Source organism: Bactrocera oleae, chromosome 3 (genome assembly GCF_042242935.1).
Source record: "Bactrocera oleae isolate idBacOlea1 chromosome 3, idBacOlea1, whole genome shotgun sequence".
In the NCBI taxonomy this organism is placed as follows: Eukaryota; Metazoa; Arthropoda; class Insecta; order Diptera; family Tephritidae; genus Bactrocera; species Bactrocera oleae.
The window spans coordinates 68,668,615-68,684,946 of record NC_091537.1 but is presented as its reverse complement, the minus strand read 5'-3'; the positions used below and the strand labels follow the sequence as shown (position 1 = coordinate 68,684,946).

At 32.9% G+C, this 16,332-nt stretch overlaps 1 protein-coding gene across 7 annotated transcripts in view; it reads right to left on the bottom strand.

The window, feature by feature from the left end:
- sNPF (short neuropeptide F precursor) overlaps window positions 1–16,332 on the bottom strand; it is a 164,802-nt gene that overhangs the window by 69,063 nt on the left and 79,407 nt on the right. The gene's annotated exons all lie outside the window — the stretch shown is intronic.

Here is a 16,332-nt window from a genome sequence, read left to right as displayed (position 1 = left end):
ATTATGCCGCCGTACAGAACTTCCTTTCAAAGTTTTTGACGCTCACTAGCGTTTTCACTGTTTACTGTTATGTCTATCACTTGTCAACATGCCACAGTCATGTAACAACTGGAAGTTTGGAACTAGCTGCTTTTGGGTTTGTTGTACACGTGCAGATTCTTTACAGATAAGTGCATATCTATAATATTTAGTGGTGCGAAAAAAGGGAATGTGTTTGGAAGGTAGTTAAAGCATAAGGAAAAAAAAGGAAGAAAATGTCTTTAGTATTCTTTTCGCTCTTTACAAAAAGCTTCTTTTTTTATACAATAACGTTAAGAAGTTTCAGCACATTCGGAACATCTTTCAGTTATCACCCACAGAGAGGCTCACATACATTACAGCTGTTATTTTCGGAACTGAAACAGTCATGCCAAAAATACACTTATGCCAGATAGAAATGAAGTAAAGAGTTACTAAAAGCTTAAAAAAGAAACATAGTTGAAATGAGCTATTATTTCCGGAACTGAAACAGTCATGCCAGAAACACAGTTGTGCCAATGAAGTAAAGAGTTACTAAAAGTTTAGAGAAGAAACATCCCGCAGATGTGTGCAGTGTCAAATAATTTAAATTTCAGCCTTCTCTGGGGTATTACTTAGGATATCTGTATATTGTTATGGTACCGCTATGAGAGATCATTATCATTATTGACGGAGCGCCTATTGCAAATTGTATACTAATAACGGTCGGCTCTTGGCAGCCAACCGTAACTCTTTACAGATCCCAACTTCAAAAAATTGATAAAGTGAATTCGGCGGAATGCAGCGCATGCGCGGAAGATGAAGAGACGATGGATCATTACCTTTGTGAATGCCGAGTGTTCAGCCGGTTGCGACGGGATATCTTTCACGGCTCCCAATGTTCCAACTTAAAGAAATTGGGCAGCTGTGGTGTAACAGAAATCAGGTGTTTTATTACAGCAACCCAGTTGGTGGAGAAAGCTTAATTGGTTTCCACTCGAGAGCACAATCGGCATAATGATGACCTAAGTGCGGCTGCCTGCAGTCTGGCGCTTCTGCGCCTGCCTTTTCAACCAACCAAACCTTATCATATCATCTATTAACGGTTTTAATCGTTCTTTCTTAAGTAGAGGCTTCAACCATGTGACATATATCCGTTTTAAGATTACGTTGAATATCTTTCTGATTAATAAGTAACGCTTGTATAATAAGTCATATGCTTTAAGCGAATATATCTTCTCTTCTAATGGCCAGGATCCTTGATGAGCGAACTATATTTTTATTTGGTATGAAAAGCTTAACAGCCAAATATTCACTGCGATCTGTGACCGTCTGAACTATTCATCGATTATGCAAGTGGTGACATTTTTTAGGGCACTTAAGATCTGTTTCTACCATCGTCCATTTTAAGCCTATTAACGTTGATTAAAAATAATTACTTTTCAATGTCTGTATACTTTCAATATATATTTTATTCAAATCTGTAAATTTAAATACCCGCAAGACAATGAACTCATTTGTGTAACCTTTTCCCTTGTGTGCACACCTAATGTAGTACCACTGTTCCCATGCATACTCTAATTCAATAAGAATAAATTGTTAAACTCCAACAACCACAAAACTTATGCCTTTTGAAGACACCTGTTACTAACGCCTTATCTAATAATTCACACTTGACTAAATTTCAATAAATATTTGCACACTTTTACTTGGAAAACTTACGAGCAGGTGTTTATCATGTGAAACTTTTGGCACTCAGCAAGCGAAGTATGGCTTTACCCAGTAAACCACAATGACAGAACTTAACAAAAATCGAACTTAACAAAAACCTACTAGTAAGTAGGGATTAAAAACGAAAGATTCTACACATATGGAAAGAAAATATGGTACAGTAACGTTAGATTGAACAAAATTTTATTAACTTACATATTTAATAAAAAAGAGTTTGATTTTTTGCGTATTAAATGGCATGTTTTAAAGAAATACCGTTTTGCAACTAAGTTCATGAATATGTTACCATGAGTGCACCAACCTTACCCAAAATATAAATATGACTAATTTAATCTAATAGGTTTTTGCGTTATAACACACTACTTCGTCCCACAAAAATATATATTTTAAATAATTAAGTTTTTTCTTGGGTTTTAACCACGATTGCCACTTTTATATGATTTAAATATTGGAGTATCAAATAGAAAAAAAATTTTTTTGATAATCAAAATCTAAATGGTAAGGGTTAAAAGGGAATGATTTATACAAGTATATTTCAAGCCAAAAACCTATAATAAGAAGTAACTTACATTTACTTACTTTTAGTTTTGCAGCTAGGCAACGGGTGTTAAACTATTGTATGTAGTTTTTATTTAAAAATAAGCTTTCCTTTTACAAAAATAACCGAAATGATAGAACAGGAAGTAAAACAAGCGCGAAGTGATCTAAAATATTATTTTTTTTTAATTTTTAATTATAAACTTGGAATTAACATCCGGTATTTCAGACTAAAATTTTTATTTTTATTTTTTAACCCGATTTTTCGGATTAACGCTTCCTTTAATTTATAATTTAAAATTCGGTATTTGTGATTGCAAACTTGAAACTTACTTTTTATTAAAATTTTCGATTCCAAAAAAAAAAAATGAATAATAATTCAACCGAAACCCTGGTGGTAACCCTATTATGTAGATATAAAAGAAAGGTTCTAATATCGCTTTTTACGCTCAAAGGTTCTTAAAAACTTTTTAGATATAAATATTTTTATTAATTTTTAGCTTCTTAATCACAGAACATATATTAATATAATATTTACTTAATTATTTATATTTATAACCTAATTGTTTAGATCCAATCAAATCTTTTGCTACTACAATTTACCCCATTTTGATTCGCAGTCTTTTGCTTTATTTAGTGCTTATTGGATATTCACTTTTAACTTTGAATTCTGAATTCATTGTAACTCGAAACTTTACTTGAACGCCTTGAGCAAACTAATATACGTAGAGTACCGGTGACCATCGAAAATCAATTTGATGAATAAGCTGTCAAAAAGTTTGTACTTCAAGATGTTTGAGTGATTGGAAAGGATAGTGGATACCATTAATTTACGCAACTTTTATATGTTGCACAGATTATAATAGTTTTGCTCTCCTAACGGTTGTTTGTATCGCCTAAAACTAATCGAGACAGATATGGAGTTATATACATATATATAAATGGTCAGAGTTGATATCTGAGTGACTGTCTGTCCATCTGTCTATGCAAGCGATTACTTGAGTAAAAATTGAGATATCCTGATGAGGCTTGGTACACGTATTCTTTGGCATCCAAGAAGGTTATTGCAGATGGGCGCAATCTGACCACTGCCACGCCCACAAGCCACCATTATACGAAAACCTATAATGTGTGATAACTAAGCTCAAAATTAACATACAAAACTGTAATTTGGTGTAGGGGATCGCAATGGTGATGGCCGGTTTGGTTAAAAACCCCATCTACTTCCCATATAACTAAGGTATTTAATCCAACGCCCAAAAATTGTCGAAATCGGACTATAACTTTTCAAGGACCCAGACACCAAATATGTGGACACCAGTGCATATGGCTGATTTTTTACCGAAAACCGCGCACTATATGAGTTCTGGTATAGAAATTCGGGTAGAATATTTGTGTGATAGCAGAATGCCCTTGTGCCAAAAATGGATAAAATCGGGTGAATACTTCCCTCAGCCCCCATATACGAAATATAAATATTTTCGAACTTCAGGTTGACTTTATATCACATCCATCAGTCAATATGTAATACTTGTAAATCTTAATGAAATTCAGAAATAATCTATTTCTAATAATAGTGTACCTTCTTGCCTGAGATTATAAATAAAGGATGCAATATTTCCTACTATTAATTACAATATATCGGAAAATCCCGTATATCATTTTATCTTGCGAGAGTATTAAATATTCGGTTACACCCGAACTAGGACCTTCCCTAATTGTTATATAATTTTTCCTTTAAAATTTTTATAAGATTTGTTTGAGTAAAAGGTGTTAGGAAAGTTCAAGTAATTTACTGTCATAACTACTCAATGTGTGATAAAGACGCCCCAAAAAAAATAATTATTCCCTGGAACTGTGAAGAGTTAATATAATGGGGGATCCAATTACTAACAGCAAAAACGCACCTGCTAGCCTAAAGAAAATAACGGAACTTGGCTCGGATGCAAAATGCCAATCACCTACTATGAGTCTCTATGTTCCACCCAGCCACTATTGAAAAATCTATATATGTACCTATATTATTAAGTCCCTAATATAGAAGTACTCTTTGGAATACCCAATTTTTATGTGATAAATATCAATTGATATTGGATTGATATAATATTTTTATATATTTAATAAATTTGTAATCATATATTATAAATTTTTGTTTACCCATGTTAAAACTATACACCCTATACTCTATCTATCTCTAAGTATCTATTTGCTTAAAGTAAGAGGTAATACAAAATTTTAAAACAATTCATTTATTATTAATTTTAAAGTTTTCTTTGATTATTATGTTGCAATAATGCAGTATTTTACTTATTAAATAAATTTTTTAAATAAGACATTTTTAGTAGGTTTCCTTTTTTATTTTAACACGTACGTGGAAATATTTCGTTTCTCTTATAAATTTTTTTTTTTTTTAATTTTAATAATGTGGCAAAGCTTCTAAAAAGTAATGCTAACTATATCTTAATTTAAATATCTGAAAACATATGTGTAAAATACTAGCATCAATTTCGAAGCGGTTCAAAACTTAAATCATTCAACTTCTATTTTGTGAAGTATTAAAAACAGTTCTATGTGAACCAAATATATTGATAATTATTTTGATTTCTGTAATTTTATAAGTGAAAATTAGCTCAAATTTTACATTAAAATCGAACCAAACCGTTGGTTATTTGAATTTTTCACATACATTTTGAAGTTATGTGAAAAAAGTCTACATACATAAGTTATAGACCTTTATATTACCTACAACATTGCCATATAACGTTCTATGAGACTTGTAGTATTGCCGGAAATCGAGATAATCCGACCTTTTACCGACATCAGATCTTTGAACAACTTTTCTTCAGTGTTTTTTATTTTAAAAATAAAAATTCAAAGAAGCAACTTTTTTCTGGCCTCTTAATTATGCGACCCCCTAAAACAACAGGGTTTCTCAGCAAGCAATCTTCAAAGCATATTTACGTCGGTTCAGTTCTCACGCTATGTTGGATCTCTATATACGTGTGTGACGGAATTTCGTTAACTACTTATATGTATAACTATATACATGTATTTTATTGATGAAAATATCTCAAGAACTTAAAAAAATTCTTTAATATAAATATTTTAAATTTTTTTAGCGAAAATATTTGTGTGTGCCGAAAATCACTCAACCAGTCACGGACAGACGCGTGAACTGTTGAACTCGTTACCTTAACTGCCGGCTAGTTTGACGGAATGCACGTTGTTTTTGTTTTTGCCTCTCGGGAATTCAGCTTTATTACGAATTGTGTAAGCGCCTAAAAGTGAGCCAACGGTTTATTAATTACAACATGCCGTTTAGCGTACATGAGAGTATTTATGTATAGACACACATACATACATGGATGTGTAAATATATGAATGGTTATGCAAAATATTAAAACAGAAATACTTTTGACTCACACAACATATTATTAGGGTGGTTACTAAAGAGGGATTTTGAGAAATAGAAACTTTATTTTAAATTATCTTTAAAATACTTGTTATATCTGAAGTAAATAATTATGAAACTTGAACTCTCTCAATAATTGAACTGAGTCTGAAGTTCTTGAACATCGAATAAAAATTGTCAAGAAAATATCCTCGAGAGATTTTACTAGATCTGTGTATATATACATTATATACTATATACATATACATTTAATGTACAAAGTATTGCCCATCGGAAGCTAAGATGATTGCCCATCTTTCTGGCTGTTTGTGGATCCCATCCGAAAAGAACTTCTCCGGCTTGGAGGTCAAGAAAGAATCGAGCCAATTTCTGGTATCCTGTTCTGAAGTGAAGCGTACTCCGGTGAGGGCATTCTGCATTGATCTGAACAAGTGGTAATCGGAAGGTGCTATGTCTGGGCTATAAGGCGGGTGAGGTAGAACTTCCTACCCACAGTTTTCCAAAAAGTTTTTAACTGGCCTTGCAACATGTGGCCGAGCGTTGTCATGATGAAAAATTATTGATTCGTGTCTGGTCACATATTCTGGTCATTTTTCCGCGATGGCCTTTTTCAAACGAATCAATTGTTTTCGGTAGAGGTAAAAAAATTACATCTACTGAAAACGACGCAAAATGACAGTACCTTTGAAATGAATATAGCCACAGATGAACACGACGCGAAATAATACCAGTAGCCTAAAAGCCCAATTTTTTTTACCCAAATTTCTCTATTTTCACAATTTGCGAATTTGGACCACAATATATCGTCTTTGGAAAATACATTAAAGTAAATATTCTCCAATTAGACACATATAATCACAGACTATTCTTATCATCAAATATAGCTGATAAACTTAAAAGAAGTCGGAGTTGTGTCCCTATATTCTTAGTATTAAAGGAGACGTCTATCTTTGCGCTCTTAAAAGCGGGCCTATTTGTAACGATACAATGCAAAAAAAACTATACTAGAATATAGAAAATATTCTACCCTTGACGCGTCCTTGAACGCACCCCTGCCGGTGCGACATAGTTGACTTCTTGGCAATAGATTATAGCTTCAGAACCTAGAAACGTATATTTTTTTTAACTTAATGTTTATAACCCCAGTTATATCTAGACACTTTTTGAATATTTGAAAACCTCAAACCAAACTGTAAAAATCGAAAATTAAAAAAACAAACTCATGTCTAATCATAGCGAGATATTTTATTATGCTTATCAGTAACTGTTGAAAGTTTTCGAATATCTTATATAGTTTTGTCAGAATTATGCCAGATCTTAATACAATACTACTATTTTGAAAATATCTTTAAAACTGACTAAGCGACGTGTTGCGTGAGGACGGGTATAGAGGTCGATATCTCATATGCCAATATGCCCTCGAAATGATTTTTTAAAGGAATGTTTCAAGTTATGTCTACATTACAAATACTCAAAAAATACCAACAACCGCAAAGGTAGACGACCCCCTTAAAATATATATAGGTATCATATAATTTTGCAGCTTTCTCAACGAAGAGAAGTGGTAAGAACATTGCATCTCACTAGAGATTGGAAATCAGACTAGAGAACTATCCTCTAGTTTCCATATATCGAATATGTTGATCTCTAACCTTTCGAATGACTTCTTACTCTATATTTTGGTGATCGTGAGATATATCTATCTTAAACAAATACACCATACGGCAAAATCAACTTGTTTTTTCGATTTTGAGGTTAATTTTGGAAAAAAAACAAGGATATATAACTCCTTGTATACCCTGAATAGGGTATATTAAATTTTCCAAAATGCTTGTAACACCCAGAAGGAATCGTCGGAGATCCTCTAAAGTATTATATATCTATAAATGCCAAGCGCGATGAGCATTGGCAATGTCCGTCTGTTTGTATATACGCGAACTAGTCCCTCAGCTTTTGCGATATCGATCTGAAATTTAGCACATGTCCTTTTCTCTCCAAGAAGATGCTCATTTGTCAAAACTATCAATATCGGACTACTATAGGATTAAGCTGTCATGCAAACTGAGCGATCGAACTGAAGTCTATGTATGGAAAACTTTTTTATTTAACAAGGTATCTTCACGCAATTCGGCATAGATTTCATCAATCTTCGAAAAAATTTACCAGATTGGACAATTAAAGCTTATATAAAGATACTTTTATACCCTTTTAAGCTATAAAGAAATGTACCTGTGAAGGGTTTTATAGCTTCGGTGCAGCCGAAGTTAACGTTTTCTTTACTTTTACTTATTACTCAATCTCTCGAAAAATTTGTTTTGGTCCAATACCCAGGCGAATCTAGTACAATGTTATTGAATATATGTGGCTTAAAATAATTTACATTGACTACATATTATATCAATACAAAAAAGTGCGAAAAAGCTCTTCCAAACGCGCCACCAACCCTAACGTCTGCCTTCACATGTTCTTATATATAAACTTCAGTTATTCACCTTACACTGTCTGCCTACATGTCAGCGCGTGCCACAGTTGCATTCACATGCATATTGTTTGTATTATATATGTATGGGTGTATGAATGTCGACATATCATTTTTTGCCGTTAAATTGTGCAGAAAACTGAGCTGCTGCGCAAACAAAAAAAGCGTAAAAAAACGGTCTATGGAAAATGCGCACGTTTCATAAAAGTCAACACAATAAGCTGCAAGCTGCTTTTCACTTTCTACCAAACAAACGTAAACACTGCTAATGCCACGCCAACATCAGCGCGGGCCCACCATACATATAACCTTCACGGTTATGCATTTTTGCTTTGCCTTTTCAAGTTTTTCATTACTCATATGCGAAGTGAATGGAGAAAGAGAAACAAAAAGGACAAAACCAAAAGAAATAAACACGAGGAAATACTATTGAATCAGGAAAAAACTCTCTCCGAATTTTAAAAATATATTTCAAAGATTGGCCGATATTTTAGGTAAAAAGTCAGTCATAAGCACTGAGGTCAACATATTCGGTACCTGGGGACTAGATCAGTTATGATCCGATTAAGACCAATTTTACTTTAGAAATTATATCGTTAAGGCTATATTTGTGTAAAGCTTTATCCCAATATATTCTTTGGCGCTTGATTTGCATACTTTAAGGTGGAAGAATCATATCGAATTCAAAAGTGGACGGTGTCCCGTTCATTGTCCAATTTTGATACCGCCTCCTATGAAGTTCGCTCTTACAATCTTGGGTGTAAAATTTAAGGTTTCTGACACATTTATTTAGTGAGTAATCGTACTTGTTTTAGTGTTCAACATAACCGTTATATGGAGAGTGAGTGTCGTTTTTTTCGATTTCACCCATATAACACTGTCGGAAGGAATACCAAAAAAAAATGGTCCTGAGTGAATTTGGTTGATTCAACCTTATCGGCATGGGAGTTATTTATATTAAACCTACTAAGGAGCGAATCTACTCCCACTTTTTCAAAATTATTATAACCACATATGCTCTATCCACTGCGATTTGTTGTACTAAATAACGGTTTTATATCATATTGCCGAGCATACCATATTTATGGCATTTTATAAATTTTCCTTTAGTGACATTTTTGTAGGCGTGGCAATCTGCCATGGACAAGTGTACCAATATTCATCACGATATCTCAATATTTACTCAAGTTATCGCTTGCACAGACAGACGAACGGACAGACAGTCACAGCCGGATTTCAACTCGTCTCGTCATCCTGATAATTTACCTATTTATAACTCTATATATATTTCAATTATTTTAGATGATACAAACAACCGTTAAGTGAACAAAACTATTATACTCTCTGTGGCAGCATGTTGCGAGAGTATAAGAACAAATAAAAACAAAAATGGAAAAAAGCACAAAAAATGCATAACAACACCTCTCTCAGCTTCTAATGTGTTGTATACATTCGGGCGCGGACGAACGGGCGATGTATTGTGTCAAGAATACACATTGTTTAGATTCCGCCATTTAGTCAGCTACAGGACGCTTTTCACTTTGTGTTGCATTCTCTTGACAAACGTCAGCGGCAGTTACAGTTATACGCTGCAAACGCTGGTGTAATGTGCCGTTACTTGACAACTATACAAAGTAGCTATAACCGGTATACGCGCCTAAAAGTATGAAAATATTAAAGTGTTTTCGGAAATTAATCATGACTTGTTCGCCGGAAATTACTTCAAATTTTAGTTACTATGCTTCTTTCTTCTCTAATGAGATTTATCTGCTTATTTCCCTAAATATTTACCCTTTAAATATTGGAGTTTATTCAATCAATTACTATGCTTTACTTATATAGCAATTAATTATTTATCAATAGTAATTTATGTGTAGGAGTTTGCCCGCAGCTTTTTAGCGGCGCTTAGTTACATAATCTATGTATTTAGTAAATCAATGTTTATTTAATTGTAAATGATAAAATGTAATTATCGTGGTAGACCAGATTGAGTGTAATTTAATGAGAATTTGGTTGACAGTTCGTGGGAAATTTAACTGGAGGCAGAGTAAGGCTACATAAAAATCAATTATGCTCTAATGCACGTATGAATGTATGGTATATACATTTAATTATCAATTTTCTAACTAAATGTTTGTAATTTTAAGTTAGGTGCGCTATTCATATTCGAACTTGAATTAATCTTAATGATTAAATTAAATGTGATTTATATATATTTTTTTATTTTGTAATCCATAAATTCTTAAATAAAAGTAATTTATAAATTTTTAACTTCAAATACCGGATTGAAATGAAAAAATCCCAAATAGCGAATAGAAAAAAATGTTAACCCCAAAAATCGGATTTATTTTAATTTTTGAAAATTTATTTTTAGTTTTAAGCTATTTTTAAAAATTATTAGCTTATTATTAAAAATTAAAAAATAATTTGTTTTCGAATATAGAAATTTTTTGCGTTTGCCTGCTTGGCATTTAAAGCTTACTTCAAATAAAATATCTACATAGTTGAGCTCTTTTCGTCTTATTTATATATTATTGCTTTTAGTTATAGAGTTTCATATAAAAATATGTAAATCTTTCCTTTTTTAAATAAAATACATATTTTAACAAATTTAAATCTAAGGTGTTTGTGATAAAAAAATTTTACGTTCAATTTTTATTTATAAATAATGTTCAAATGAAATTTGTATTTGTTTATTTAATAATAACAAATAAGGAATGGCTAAGTTCGTGTGTAACCGAACATTTTATACTCTTGTAATTTGCAAACAATTTAACATTCATTATTCGATGAAATCGTAAATAGATTACAATCAAATTTGGTATTTTATCAAGTTATCGTATAGATCATAGACTCACTTTTTATTTTATTACTATATATGACTTCCCGTCGCCTAAAATTTATTAAAATAATCTTCAAATGAGTTATATAGGATATAAACTCAACTGAAGAAAATAAACTTAATATAATGAGTTGATGTGCAAAACGCTAACCAGAAGATCGCAATTCAATATTTAAGGGATATAAGGTTTGGACCAAAGTCTATTCCCACACAAATTTTAAGAAAACTTGTTCATTAAATTGTATTAAAATATTACACATTTTGTCAGGTGGAAAATCGGAAATTATTATACAAGCTATATTCAGGACAAGGAAAGGGATGGGCTGAGTGACTTAATTTTGACATTGCTAAGGTATACTTGGGATCATATTTTCAAGCAATTTTATAAATACATGTATAACTCACACAATGAACGACATATTCGGCATAAGGTTAGCTAAAATAACGAAAATCAATATATGTAGTATTTGGGAGTTGGGTTATTCTTAGAATAAATTTAAATATTTTCGGTATCAAACTATAGTATCATCACCAACATATATGGAGTAAAATCAACCGGATGTTTGAAAATTCTGTGATTTGTTATATTTGGGCTAGGGCAAATTTTCACCCAATTTTACTTACTTTAGGCATACGAATTCACCATTATAAGAAAAATACATCTAATTAATTTTACTAAGATAGCTCACATATTGGCCGATATATGCGATATGAAGTAAACGGGAAGTTCGAAAGAATTTCGATAACGTATAGGGGGGCTAAGTCAAGTATTGACCCGACTCAGTCCATTTTTCACATCCGGACATACTATTATCAGGAAAGGATTCTCTCTGAATTTTAATTATATATCTCACACAATGACCAATATTTTTGGTAAAAAGTCAACTATAGGCACTGGGGTTCACATATTCGGTGCTAGGGGTTTGAACAGTTTTGATGCGATTTTTAGTTATAATATGGCCTGCTATAAGCGCACTATTCGTGCAAAGAAAAAATTAGATGGAATTTAAAATCGTGTCATATGGGAAGTAGGCGTAGTTGCAGTCCGATTTCACCCATTTTCGAACTGTAACAGAGGAATGTTATGCACCGAATTTGGCTGAAATCGGTCAAGTAGGTCCCGAGCAATTTGATTTCATATTTGACGGCGGCTCCAATAAAGTCCTCTCACACCTTATCGGGGGTAAAATTTAGCGTCTCTGGGAGTATTTAGTTATAAATTATCGCGCTTTAAGAAGTTTTAAACAGTACCGTTATATGGGGAGTGGGCGGGGAGATTTAATCCATTTTTACATTGTCTGTAGATTACTACTGCGATCGGCTGTGCCAAATAACAGTTTTATATCTTAGTACAAATAACTGTTAGGTGTACAAAACTATTTTACTCTATAGCAACATGTTGCAAGAGCACAAAAACTGAAAATAAAATCTTGAATCCAAGGTCTTGGATAATCAATTTTTGATCCACAATTCTTAAATAGAAAAATTCGAAATCCTGCGCGTAACACATCTAGAAGGAAACACATCGATCTCAGTGTTATCGAGTAATCTAAAATTGATTAAACATTAGAAAAAACGTTAACTTCCCACGTAAATTTCTTATAGCATAAAAAAGCATAAAAATCGTAGCTATAATACCCTTAACAGGTAAATTTTTTATTGCATAAAAAGGTATGAAAAGATCCTTATCCTGATTTTGATCGGTGACTATTAACGGCTGCTATATGCTATAGTTTTCCGTACAAGAACTTGGTTTTGATCGGTTAGTTTGTGTGGCAGCTATATGCTACAATTTTCCGATATCAGCGATTGTAGAAAATTAACAGCTTCTTGACAAAAAAAGGACTTTATGGATATCGAGCACGTTGCACGTTGAGCAAAAGAGATGTTAAGATCTTTAGTACTGCTGCTAACTTGTATTCAAATTCAATGGTATCCAAAGGTTATAAAATTGTTAACCCTCCAAGAGAGTATGGAAAACTTTAACCCTATACAACCTGTTTTCATATCTCACACTTTTAAACATCCAGTTGAGCTGATGACAGTAGGTTTAACAGTTGGTTATTACTGTTCAAGTGCGACTGCCTCATAGAATCAGCCATAAAACCTAATGAAACCTAGCCTGCTCCTTGGATTTTCTACAAGTACTATTTAGTAGGTTACAAAAGCAATTAGCAAAAATAAATAGGTAAAATTAGAAACATAATTGGTTTCAGAACTTATCCTCTTTTAACACATTTTAACGAATCACTTAAGTAAGGCGAACTATAATGGTTCCAAACTGAGGACCATTATAATCATATTGGAATAAACTAAATAAAGATTTCTGCTGAATCACTCTTCAAAGCTCCTAATTTGAAGGTGTTATTTAGCAAAGTTAGTTAGGGTATATTTGACCTAAATATATACCGATTTGTCCAGCTACTTGTTGCTATTTTGAAGGAACTTTCACAATGCCACACTCATAGAAACCGGAAAAATCGATTTTCACAAGCTTCTCTTGAGGCCAATTTTATCACCAGCAAAATCATTCGCCATGGACAGAAGCAAACAGTAATTACTTGGTGGCAGATCGGGACTGTAAGGGGTGGATTCATGAGAAATTCCCAACCAAGCTCCCGGAGTTTTGGCGAGCCATTATAGATGTGTGTGGCCTGGCTTTGTCTTGATGGAACACAATTCCTCTCCTATTGTCCAAAGCTCGCCGTTTCTGGGCAATTACTTACTTCAGACGGTTCAATTGTTGACTGTAAAGGTCCAAATTAAAAGTTTGGCCATAGGGGAGCCGCTCATACTGGATGACTCTCATTTTAAGTCACATAATTAATTTCTAGCTAATAGTAAGTATAACACAATTTTTTGTAAACTTTTTAACTTTAACAAATAATGAAACCCAGAGATCATCACTTCAACTAAACATTGGCTTGGCCCCAGTAAACAAAATTAACTAAGTAAAACGTGACTTTTCAGCAGTGATTATTTAATTTAGTTGGCCACACGATTGCGTAATGCATTTTATTATCTCTAACTTTTGCTTCGGTGCCCAACACTACACTCAAATGCTCTCGGCGCTCTTCTTTCTTCCTTATTCTTTACAATTTTTTTTTTATTATTATTCATTGTTTTCTTGTCTGACATTTTTTCAACAGTCTTTTACAAGTAAATCTTCAAGAAACAACTTTCATTAATATCCTCAAAAGTACCGTTAAGTAGCTTGAACATTTTTACATAAATCTTTTCCCGCTTACAAAGGATTTTCGCGGCTCCACACAAAGTAAAACCACCAAATTTATTTTTTCTAATTTATGTTGAAAGCATGCACATCCCTCTACAGCTTTACTTATTGTTTTACATTCGCGTCAATTATTAAAATCTGTAGCCTATTTAAGACGAATTAAAAGGGAGCGCGTTATTCAAAGTAGCCAGTTGATAAGCGCGAACCTTGACAGCTTATTCGGCTTTATTTATTTACTTCGCACTTTTTGTGCTCTTTGCTTTACTTTCTTTTTTACTCACGGCTTTGGGGTAAATTCATGAGTGTATGTTTGACTTAATCATAATTTGCATATAAACATAATTATTTGCAGACTATCACACTTTATTTAAGTAACTCTGACTGTTGTGTTTGGCGTTTTTCAATAAACGTTTTGTGTATTTTAAATCTTGTAAAGCTTTTATTTGCAATTAAATATATTATATTATATTTTGTAGATTTGTTGGCGATATTTTAGGATGCAAAACAATAGGTTTGGTCATGGCTTAGTAGGCAAGTGTTAATATCAAATTAGATAGAAAAACATACCAAATACGAACGCGGTTCGATAATAACTTCGCCTCACCACCCTTTAGCTCCACTATCGTGTATGCCGTCGTTGAAATCCAAAGCGCTTGGGTGTTGTTTTTTGATGGCGACGGTCAAAAATTTCAGGTCGAACTTCGGTTTTTTATAAGCCACTCCCATGTCCCCTAGAATAGTTATAATGGAGGATAACTTGAAAAAATCTATCATGGCATATCGTATTGACAGACTGCCGATTGAAGGTGCGCGAGTATGGTGACTGTCATGTAGCACAGTTTCACTTACCCAGGAAGCAAAAAGAAGTTGGATGAATGGGGACCAAACGAGTTAACGCAAAAGAATCTGAAGGGTCGAATTTAAATCTGCGAATCGCTATTGAATCGCAAAAAACTCGATTAGTTTCTATAGCGGATTGTTTTTGGACACAAAGAGTAGTTCACTTACGACAATGTCAGGTGAAAAAGGTTGTGGTCGAATCGTGTCAAGCCCGCACAAACGATGACCAAGCCAGGACTGACGGTCAAGAACGTTTTGCTACGTATTTAGAAGGATTAGTAGGGACTCATTTAGTTTGTGCTGCTCTCTTACGCCTATTGCAATTGGATCACATGAAGAAAGCCATCTTCCATCAATAGAAGAGGATTTCTGTTCCATCAGGACAATGCCAGAAAACATACAATGATAGTGACTTACCAGAATCTCTAGGAGCTTGGTTGAGAGGTTCTTATGCATTTATTTTTTAGTTCGGACGTGGTACTAAGTCATACTAATTCTTTCTGTTAATGGCGAATGATTTTGTTGGTGTATAAGTATAACTCACTACAAGAGAAACGGAAGAGAAAAACGAGTGTCTCAGTTTTCTGACAATAAGGCAAAGGGTTTCTATGAAAGTGGCATTATGAAATCGCCATTAAAACGGCAAGAAGTTATCATAAAATATGGTGGATATTTCATATAAATCGCATCTTTCAAACTATGCTTAATAAAAACTTCAATTTAATGCAAAACTAAAAGATTTATTTTTAGTAGACCTATTATGTTGATTGTGCTAAGATACATGTAAACTGTGATGTTAATGTCTAATATTTCACTAATTTTTAAAAGCTTAAAATCATCTTCATAGAAAAATTTACCTATTTTTATGCTAATAATAAAATTATCATCAAAGTTATATCATATATTAGCACTTTAAAATATATTATATATTTCATCCGACAATTAAAAAATTTTAAAGATTGTATTTATGCTCATAAATGCAATATTACCCGAATTTAACCCCGTATTACTTTGTTACAATATAACTTTACTTATTACCGTTTGCCTAAATCAAATATAAAAAGGGTTGAGTGTTAGGTTAATTACGCTAATATATTCAATTTATTTGAGTGTTAAGCCGTATTTAATGCCTTCAGATTAGCATAAAAGCGCGGGAATTTCTAAAGAACTTTTTTATGAGTTTTATTTGTGCAGATATACAATTGCGGTGGGAAATTATTTGTGAAAGAATAAGGGATTTAAATGGAATGAATGAAATG